The sequence below is a fragment of the Aotus nancymaae genome, unplaced genomic scaffold (genome assembly GCF_030222135.1).
Source record: "Aotus nancymaae isolate 86718 unplaced genomic scaffold, 86718_ANA_hifiasm-v0.15.2.pri h1tg000058l, whole genome shotgun sequence".
NCBI classification, from domain to species: domain Eukaryota; kingdom Metazoa; phylum Chordata; class Mammalia; order Primates; family Aotidae; genus Aotus; species Aotus nancymaae.
In genome coordinates, this window is record NW_026988472.1 from 13,007,107 (window position 1) to 13,018,547 (window position 11,441).

The following is an 11,441-nucleotide window of genomic DNA, read 5'->3' on the forward strand; positions in this document are numbered from 1 at the left end:
TGATGCAGATTCTTCATTGTGTTGATGCTCTTTACCATTTCGTGCATTTTTGGAGTGGCTGGTACTGGTTGTTCTTTTCTATGTGTAGTGCCTCCTTCAGGAGCTCTTGTAAAGCTGGTCTGGTGGTGATGAAATCTCTGAGTACTTGCTTGTTCACAAAGGATTTTATTTTTCCTTCACTTATGAAGCTTAGTTTGGCTGGATATGAAATTCTGGGTTGAAAGTTCTTTTCTTTAAGGATGTTGAATATTGGCTCCCACTCTCTTCTGGCCTGTAGGGTTTCTGCTGAGAGATCTGCTGTGAGTCTGATGGGTTTCCCTTTGTGGGTAACTCGACCTTTCTCTCTGACGGCCCTTAGTATTTTCTCCTTCATTTCAACCCTGGTGAATCTGATGATTATGTGCCTTGGGGTTGCTCTTCTAGACGAATATCTTTGTGGTGTTCTCTGTATTTCCTGGACTTGAATATTGGCCTGCCTTGCTAGGTTGGGGAAGTTTTCCTGGATAATATCTTGAAGAGTATTTTCCAGCTTGGATGCATTCTCTTCATCACATTCAGGTACACCTATCAAACGTAGATTAGGTCTTTTCACATAGTCCCATATTTCTTGTTGACTCTGTTCATTCCTTTTTACCCTGTTTTCTCTAATCTTGCCTTCTCGTTTTATTTCATTGAGTTGATCTTCGACCTCTGATATCCTTTCTTCTGCTTGGTCAATTCTGCTGTTGAAACTTGTGCATGCTTCACAAAGTTCTTTTTCAGCTCAATCCATTCACTCATATTCCTCTCTAAGTTGTCCGTTCTCATTAACATTTCGTCAAGTCTTTTTTCAAGGTTCTTAGTTTCTTTGCATTGGGTTAGAACATGTTCTTTTAGCTCACGGAAGTTTCTTATTATCCACTTTCTGAAAGCTGACTCTGTCATTTCATCACACTCATTCTCCATCCAGTCTTGTTCCCTTGTTGGTGAGGTGTCGTGCTCCCTTGTAGGAGGAGAGGTGTTCTGGTTTTGGGTGTTTTCATCCTTTTTGCGCTGGTTTCTTCCCATCTTTGTGGATTTATCCACCTATCGACTTTGTAGTTGCTGTCTTTCTGATTTTGGAAATTTTAAATCTGCAGTAGCTGAACTCATAAACTCCCTTTTCTTCCCGCCTGGTGTTCTGTTCCAGGGAGTTAGGGCTTTATGATTTTCAGCTCTCTTGCTGCTGTTTTCCCTGCCCACAAGGTGGCAGCCTAGTCACACTCAGCCTGCAGAGGTTTCACTGAGCTGCTGTGGGCTCCGCCCAGCTTCCATGTGAACTTCCCTGCAGTCCTGTTTATATGGGTGTAGTTAGAACTGCTTCCACTATGCTGGCCCGCCACTGTAGTGACATAATCTCTGTAGTGGCGGGTTGTCTTGGTTACAGCAAATTGCCCTGGGAACTGCAGGGTGTTTCCCAGTGGGGGACGCCCCTCCTCCACAGAGCTGGACCGTCCCGGGTTCAGCCGTGTTTCCGGTGGTGCCCTCTTTGCCCAGGAATCTCTTGGCTTGACTCCCTGCCTCAGCTCCCCTTGCTGGCTCAGAGGGGACTCAGACTCTCTCACTCTGCATAAGGAGCCACTGCTCCCCGCCCCACGGCGTAGGCTGAGCGGCCGCGCCACTCAAACCAGCAGCGCTGGCGACCCATGGGGCTCCTCCTCCTGTGAATCTCCTGGTCTGTGGGCAGTAAAAATCTGTCTGGAAATGTGGCGTCCACTCACCCTCTGCGCCTTCTCTCGGAGCTGCGATCCCGAGTTCCTCCTACGTGGCCATCTTGGATCAATCCTCTGTCTTTTGGTATTAAGGTAATGCTGGCCTCACAGAATTTATTAGGAATAATTCTTTTTACTTCTGTCTGCTGAAAGAGATTATATAGAATTGATATTATTTCTTTTTTAATGTTTGGTAAAATGTAGTTGTAAACTCATCTGGGCCTAATGATTTCCATTTTGAAAGATAATTAAGTATTTATTCAATTTATTTGATAGACAATAGACATATTCATATTGCGTATTTCTTCTTGTGTAAGTTTTGGCAGATTGTTTCTTTCAAAGAATTGTTCTATTTCATCTCAGTTATCAAATTTGTGGCCATAGAATTGTTCAAAGTATTCCTTTATTATCCTTTTGATGTGCATTGGAGCTATAGTGATATCCCCTCTTTCGTTTCCAATATTAGAAATTTGTATCTTCTCTTTTTTTCTTGGTTAACCTCGCTAGAGACTTATCAATTTTATTGATATTTTTAAAGAAAACACTTTTAGTTTCATTGGTTTTTAAAATTGGTTTTCTATTTTCAGTTTTATTGATGTATTCTCTAATTTTTATTATTTCTTTTCTTCTACTTACTTTGAAGTTAATTTGCTCTTCTTTTCTTTAGTTTCCTAAGGCAAAGATTATTTATTTTCCATTACTGATTTTAAATTTTTCTTCTTTTCTTCTATATGCATTCAATGCTATTAATTTCTCTCTGTGCACTGCTTTCTCTATATTCCACAACTTTTGAATAAGGTGTGTTTTCATTTTTATTTATTTCAAAATATTTTAATATTTCTTTTGAGAATCTTCTTTGATCCATGTGTTATTTAGAAGTGTGTTGTTTAATCTCTAAGTATTTTGGGATATTCTAGCTATCTTTCTGTTATTAATTTCTGATGTAATTCTATTGTGGTCTGAGAGCAGACATTATATGATGTGTATTTTTAAAATCTGTGTTTTACAACTTAGAATGTGGTCCATTTTGGTGAATGCTGTATGTGAATTTGAAAATAATGTATATTCTGCTCTTGTTGGATGAAGTATTCTATAAGTATCAATTAGATTCAGTAGGCTGATGTTGTTGTTAAGTTCAATTTTGACCTTACTGATTTTCTGTCTGCTGAATCTGCTCATTTCTGATAGGAGTATATTGAAATCTCCAAATATAATAGTAGATTCCTGTATTTCTCTTTGTAGTTCTATTAATTTTTTTCTTATGTATTTTGATGCTCTGTTGTTAGGTGCATACACATTACAGATTGTTATTAGTTTTAGAGAACTGATCTCTTTATCATTATGTAATACCTCTCTTTATCCGTGATAACTTTCCTCACTGTGAAATAGTCGGTGTCTAAAATTAATGTAGCTAATTTTACTTTCTTTTTATTAGTGTTAGCATGGTGTATCTTTCTCCATTCATTTACTTTTAACCTATATGTGTCTTTAGATTTAAAGTGGGTTTCTTATAGACGATACATAGTTAATTTGAGATTTTTTTATCTTCTCTGACAATCTGACTTTTAATTAATGCATTTAAGTAGTTGATGTTCAAAGTGTTTACTGATATAGTTAGATTAACATCTCTCATATTTGCTACTGATTCTATTTGCTGCCCTTGCTCTTTCTTTTTTATTTTTGACTTCCATTATTTTTCAGCCTTTTTAGGTTTTGAGCATTTTACATGATTCAATTTTCTCTCCTTTTAAAACATGTAAGTAGTACTTCCTTGTCTACTTTTTTTAGTGATTGCCTTAGATTTTACAGTATTCATTTACAACTAATCCAGTTCCACTTTCAAATAACACCATATTGCTTCATGGTTATGCAAGTATTTTATAACAAAATAATCCTAATTCCTCCTTCCCATCCCTTGTATCATTGCTGTCATTCACTTCACTTATACATAAGCATATATATATAATACACTGTTGCTGTTATTATTTCAAACTATCCATTAAGTTAATATTAGATTAATCAAGATAAGATTAAGACAAATAAAAGGTTTTATTTTACCTCAACTTACTTCTTCTCCAATATTCTTCCTTTTTAATATAGATCTGAGTTTCTGACCTATATCATTTTCCTTCTCTCTAACTTCTTTTAATATTTCTTTCAAGGAATGTCTACTAGTGACATTTCCCTCAATATTTGTTTGTCTAAGAAAGTCATTATTTATCCTTAACTTTTGAAGGATAATTTCTCAGGGTATAGAATTCTAGGTTGGCAGAGATGTTTCATCTCAATAATGTAAATGTTTTACTCCACTCATGTCTTACTTGCATGTTTTCTGAGGAGAAATCAGATGTAATTATGATTTTTGCTCCTCTGTAGGTTAGATTTTTTCTTCCTCTAGTCACTTTTAGAATTCTTTCTTTTTTTTTTTTTTTTTTTGGCTGAAGGAAAATTTGTATTGTTTTAATTATTTTTATGTACAGAAAACTCAACAGTGTACATTTAACCCAGTTTAGTGGCAAATTCTTTAGCCTTTGCCTTTTCAAGTTTGGCGATGCAAGCTACAGACTTGGGACCCAGGACATTGCCTCCCCAGTGACGGCGGATCTCATCATATCTGTCATTGTAATTGGTCCTGATAGCTTCCCCCAGCTTAGCCAAAGCACCTTTGTCTTCTGAGTTAACCTGTGTGAAGGCAACAGTGGTACAGGTCTTCCTGTGGGCTAGACGCCCCAGTCTTGCCTTCCCCTTGATAATGCAGTAAGGGACTCACATTTTACAACACAGGGCAAGCAAAAAGATAACCAGCTTGATGGGATCCACTTCATGTGCAATCACCACCAGCTGAGCTTTCTTGTTCTCCACCAAGGTGGTGATAGTGTTAACTCCTGCTTGAAAGACAGGTGGTCTCTTAGTGGGGACATCCCCTTTGCCAGCACCTTTCTTCTCTGCCCAGGCCAATAGTCTCTGCTTCTTCTCTTGCTTTGTCTCTGGTCTGTACTTGTGGGCCAGCTTAAGCAGCTGAGTAGCTGTTTGGCGGTCCAGGGCCTGGGTGAACTGGTTAATTGCAGGAGGTGCTTTCAGCCACTTACAGAGGATGGCTCTCTGCTGCTGCAACCTGATATAGCGGGGCCATTTCACAAAGCAGGTGAGGTCTCTTTTGGGCTGGATGTCCTGTCTAATGCCAAAATTTTTAGGCCTTTTCTCAAATAGTGGATTCACCACTTTCTTGGCCTCCTGCTTCTTCACGACAGCAGGGGCCGGAGTCACCTTATTCCCCTTGGCCTTCTTTCCTTTCTGCATCTTGGGTGGCAGGAGGAGAGCTTCTTTATCTTTTATTTTCTGTAGTTTGAATATGATATGCCCATGTGTAGCTTTCGGGGGGCACTTATCCCATTTCGTATTCTCTGAGTTTTCTGGGTCTGTGGTTTGGTGTGACATTAAGTTGGAGAAATTTCATTATTGTTTCAAAAATTTCTTCTGCTTCTTTCTCTCTTTCTTTTTCTTCTGATATTCCTCTTATGCCCATGTTACACCTCCTGTGGTTGTCCCACAGTTTTTGGATATTCTGTTCTGCTTTTTTCAGTCTTTATTCTCCTTGCTTTTCAGTTTGGGAGGCTTCTATTGAGATATCCTCAAGTTCAGAGATTCTTTCCTCAGCAATATCCAGTCTATTAATAGGCCCATCAAAGACATTTTTTCTTCATTTTTGCTACAGTGTTTTTTATTTATATAGCATTTATTTTTGTCTTTTCCTTAGAATGTTCAAGTCTTTGTTTATGTTGTCCATCTATCCTTGCATGCTGTCTACTTTATTCATTAGTACCCTTACTATATTAATCATAGTTGTTTCAAATTTCTGGTCTGATAATTTCAATTTCTCTGCCATATCTGAACATCATTTTTTTTTAATTTAAAATTGTACTGGAGGTCCATGGCAGTGCAAGAAGATATGAAAAATAAAAGTAGTGAAAAGACTGGAGGGGAAGCATCAAACTTTCCTTATCTGTACCTGACAGGTTGTCTGCAGATAAAATTAAAGAGAAGCAGCAAACTCCTTAAATTAGCAAAAATGTTTAGCAAGGCTGTTAAATACAAAATCAACATATGAAAATTAATATTCTTACACAACAATAATAGCCAATCAGAAAATGGAAGAAGATGGGCAAAAAGAGTCTGACAAACAGCAATCAGACCCACAAGGTACCTAGCATTAATCCCTTCAAAATACATAAAAGAATATTGAAGTGAAAAGTATATTAAAATATATTATAGAAACATATATTGAAATATATAATACAGAAGACATAAATACATAGTGAGATATATGTACCATTGTTCGTGGACTAGTAGATTCACTATAATAACAATAACAGTTTTTCCTGAACTAATCACTTTAGTGTAATTTCAATAAAAATACTAATAATGGTATTTTCTAGAACTTGATAAGCTTATCCTAAAGTATATTTGAAAGGTCAAAGGGCTAATTAATAATAGCCAAGAAAAGATTGAAGAACAGTGTGAATGAATTTGCCTTATCAGAATCCAATTTACTATAAACCTAATTACTATTAATGTAGCAAAATATTGTCAGATAAATAGACAAATAGAGTAATGGAACAAAATTGATACCAGACCTAGATATGTGAAATACAACATCCGTAACAGATAAATCAATGGGAAAAGAATTCAGTAAATGGTGCTGTTAACACCATTCTTAGGTCTTTGTCTCCTTTTACTTATAAATACTTTTCTTAAAAATATACTCAACTTCTTTGAATTTAACCAATGATTTCCAAATCTGTTCCTCCACCCCAGCTCTCACCCTTGAGCTCTAGGCCTGTCTATTCAATTGTTTGTTAGCGATATCCTCATGGATTTTAAAACATGCAAACTAAACCTGTTGTCTTATTCTGCAGATGTCTTACTAATGTATTTGCTAACTCAGTGAAACCACCCTTTCTTTACTCTATTAAACAAGCCAGAGTTCCCTGGAAGCCATCCTAGACCAATATTTCCCAACTGAGTTCTAGGCAAACCTAGAACTACAAATTATACCTAGTTCACACATTATATATTATGTCCAAGGATAATGTATTCCATTTGCTGGACTGGATTTTAAAATCTAATTGAGAAACCAGTAGTAGGTTTGAAATAATTAGGAAATAAAATATGAGTATTAGCCTCATGGGTAGGCTTATTTACAGGTCTTGGTCCTTGTAACTGAGCCCTGTGCATCTGTGTAATGAGTTCTGATAAGGGCTCATCATCAGAAACTTCTGTTATTCTCTGTTTGATTAAAAAACATGTCAATATCATGTGTGCTCTATTTTTCTGTAACTGGTTAGAAATATGATTCATCTAGTCTCTGGCAGGATATTAATATATATTATGCAAAAATAAAAGTGAGTTGATAAAATAAAATTTTGAACTACTGGATTAAACAAAAATAAACAGATTTCTTCTGTCAAATTAGTTATCAGAGGTCTTATTATTCTAGTGTTCACCTAAGAGAGTGACACTGTGTTTCTCAAAACCTTATGATGTCAGAACCCAATTTGTAAATAAAATATCTTGCTGAACTAACATTTTAGGACTTTAGGATATGTTTTTCTTTTTCCACCTCCCTCACCCCTGAGTAATCACTAATTTTTTTGAATTTATTGTTTAGATATTATGGGACTTCTCCAATTAATGTCCACTGGCTTTGAACCTTCAGTCTTATTCCCTTTATCTCAACACTTTCTCCACACGGTTGCCAGTGACCCTACTTACAAAACTGTGTTAGTCCCCTGCTTAAAGCACTTCAATAGACCATCATTTCAGTATAAAGTTCGAAGTTCCATAGTTTAACAAAACCACTTAATTATTAGCTCCAGTGTTCCTGCTCCTTCTCAATGCTTTCCACGCCAGTGATAGTAAATCATCTGATGGGGTCCAAGATACACTACTCCAAAATGTGTCATCTTGTCATTTGAGAAAACAGCAGAAGCAAGATCACTTTCACATTTCTCTTTCCCTTCTACCCTAAAGCAGGCCATAAAACCCTCATTTTAGAGGCACTTTCCTGGATTAGGCAGGGTTCTCCAGAGAAACAAGTCAATAAACAGTATATATAGAGAAAGAGAGAGATAGATAAGAAGGAGATTTATTATGGGAACTGGTTCACATAATTATGGAGGTTGTAAAGCCTCACAATATGCTGTCTGCAAGCTGGAGAAACAGGGAGCCTGGTGGTGTCATTCAGTCTAAATCCAAGGACCTGAGAACCAGGAGGTCCAACAGTGTAATTCTCAGCCCAAGACAAGACTTGAGAAACCGGGGGCCTGCTTGTGTAAATCCCAGAGTCCACACATCTGAGAACCTGAATTTCTGATGACTGAGGACAGAAGAAAATGAATGTTCCAGCTCCAGAAGAGAGACAACGTTTATACCTTCCTCTGCCTTTTTGTTCTATCTGGGATCTTAACAGCTCAGATGATGCCCACTCGCATTGGTGGGGTCAGATCTTCTTTACTTGATCTATTGATTCAAATGCTAATCTCTTGTGGAAACACCCTCATAGACCTACAAAGAAATAATATGTTACCAACTATCTGGGTATCCCTTAACACAGTCAAGTTGATACCTAAAACTATCACAGCTCCTTATACCCAGAGGAAAGGAATATTCTTGTCTCTGAAGACATAGGGACTCAAAAAAGAATCTGTATGAACAGATCTTGCTGAGTTTCTCCAGGTTTATTACCATTAGATCATACCCTTTTGTCCTCTAATCATATTTCTCCACGACTATTTACTTCTTCATCAAACCTTGTATAAAAATGCACAAGTTCAACTGTTACTTTATGTCATTTCCTTATTAAGGCTCCCATATCACATAAAACTTATGTGAAATAAACTTGTATGCTTTTCTCTTGTTAATCTCTTTTGGTATAGGGCCCACAGCCATGAACCTAGGATGGGTAGAGAATAAGATATTTTTCCTCTCCTACACATCTATAGCTTACTATGTATTACCCAGCATTCATTTTCTCTGTACTATACTCTGCCTGCAAGTTCACACATTATATATTATGTCCAAGGATAATGGATTCCATTTGCTGGACTGGATTTAAAATCTAATTAAGAAACCAATAGTAGGTTTGAAATAATTAGCAACTGAAATAGAGTATGAGCCTCATGGGTAGGCTTATTTCCAGGTCTTGGTCCTTGTAACTGAGCCCTGTGCATCTGTGTAATGAGTTCTGATAAGGGCTCGTCATCAGAAACTTGTGTTATTCCCTGTTTGATTAAAAAACACATCAATATCATGTGTGCTCTATTTTTCTGTAACTGGCTAGAAATGTGATTCATCTAGTCTTTGGCAAAATAGCTCTTTATCTTTATGGCTCTCTCCTTATTATAGTGAAGTCATTTGACACTAAAAACCCTAATAACTTTAATTGCATTAAAATTAAGAATTTTGTCCATCGAAAGATACCAGTAAGGAAAGTATAAAGACAGGCCGCAGAATGGTAAGAGACTTTTGCAAAATATATAACTGACAAAGGACTTGTATCCAGAATACACAAATAACAGAAAATCAACAGAAAAAAGACACAACTCAATAGAAAAATGAGCAAACATTCAAACTACCACTTAACAAAAGAAGAAAATCAAATGGCCAATAAATAAGAAAAAGTGTTCAACACTGTTAGCAATCAGGAAAACATAGATTAAAATCCCAATGAGATATTGTGAAACCATCCTTACAAACTTTATAAAATTAATCAAGGAAGAAGAGAGAGGGAGATAAATAAACCAAGCTTGCAGCATATTTAGCATTAATCATGAGGTCAACTTGCTTTCTGACCTGCTTCCTCATAGTTGTTTGGTGCCTATTGTCCTAGAATCCCATAGACCCTATGGTTCCCCTTAACTGTTCTATAGATAACAACTTGAATGTTATGAAATGTTAAGTTTTCCCTTTGAGGTATTTATTCAGGTCCTGCCTATTGATGAAACTACTGGCTCAGCTGATCTGAAGGACCTCACTGAGACCAGCTGATCTGAAAGACCCCACTGACTCCAGCTAGTTTGAAGGATCCCACAAGGAACTGACTCAGCAAAGAATGCAGTTTCCAAATCCTGATGATTTCATCCATCTTGCCCCAACCAATCAATGACCTCAATTTTCCAGGCCCTCCCCGTCCATGATCCTCTTAGGACTCCAGCCCAGATTTCCTCAGGGAGATGGATTTGAGGGTCTCCTGCCATATCCTCATTCAGCACCCTGCTATTATTAAACATTCCACTGCAAACTCTGTTGTCTCAGTGTAATGAGTCTGTTACTGTGCAATGGGCATATAAGCCTATTGGTCTTACAATAATTGTGTTTAAAATTTAGCGATCAGAATGCCTAAAGCTAAAAAAGGCTGACAATACCAAGCTTCAGTGAGACTATGGAATAAAAATAACTCTTAGACATTGCTTGTGAAACTGTAAGTTGGTACAACCACTTTGGAAAACTGTTTGGCAGTATTTGCTAAAGCCGAACACATAAACTGATGACCTAACCATAGTATATATGGGTATAAATCCATCAGGAATGCATATTTAAATACACCAAGACATGTACAAGAATGTTCATAAAAGCCCAAAATTGAAAACAAAGCAAATGTTGGCCAGCAGTAGAATGAATAAATGAAGTGTGAAATAGTCATGATAGTGTAGTATTCCAAAAGTAACTATGGAATACTATACAGCAATGAAAACAAACAACATACAACAAATTAGATCAATTTCACAAACATAATGCTGACTGAAAAAAATCAGACATCAAAGAATGCAAAGAATTCCACTAAATATACTTCAGAGAGAGATCAAATTCATATTTAATATTTTGGTATATGTATATATGTGGTAAAAATATAAGGAAAAGCAATGAATGATGACCATAAAAATCAAACCTTTTAAGGGAGGAAGGAGTTTGTGGTTGGGACAGCACATGGAGTTATGGAAAGGAGACTCATGGAGTATAGGAAATGTTCTATTTCTTAGCCTGGATGTTGATGACACTGGTACTCATTGCAAAATAATTTCTTAAAGTGTACATTCTCATTATATGTTCTTTTAAAAATTGTATTTTATTTCATAGCAAACAAGCCTCAAGGCCAGGCATGGTGGCTAATGCCTATAATTCCAGCATATTAGCAGGCTGAGATGGGAGGATTACTTGAGCTCAGGAGTTTGAGACCAGCCTAGGCAACATAGTGAGATCTAATTTCTACAAAAACATAAAAAAATTAGCTGGGTGTGGTGGTGCATGCCTGCAGTCCCAGATACTTGGGACACCAAGGCAGGAAGATCACTTGAGTCCAGGAGATCAAGGCTGCAGTGAGCCATGATCATGCCACTGTACTCCAGCCTGGGTGATGGAGCAGGACCCTGTCTCAAAAAAAAAAAAAGTTTCAAAATACTAATACCTAGGCTCTACCCCAATTCAATTGTAGCAGAATATCTGGGTTAGGGTAAGGTATTTTGCAAAAACCTCTTATGTGACTCTAATAAGTAGCCTGGGTTGAGAACTGCTGATCTAGAGGATGATTAAATTTTCTCAAACATTAGTGTTTCATCATTTGATGAAAAACTTAACTCATGACTAAGGTATCTGGTGAGTTCCAAATATGGGAATTCCGTAATATTAATACAAATTCTTGTCGTACTTATTAGT

The 11,441-nt window shown here is 36.9% G+C and overlaps 1 pseudogene; it reads right to left on the minus strand.

Moving 5' to 3' along the window:
* Nucleotides 1-4,229: 4,229 nt before the first annotated feature.
* Nucleotides 4,230-5,030, minus strand: LOC105714307 (large ribosomal subunit protein eL8-like; annotated as a pseudogene).
* Nucleotides 5,031-11,441: the final 6,411 nt, after the last annotated feature.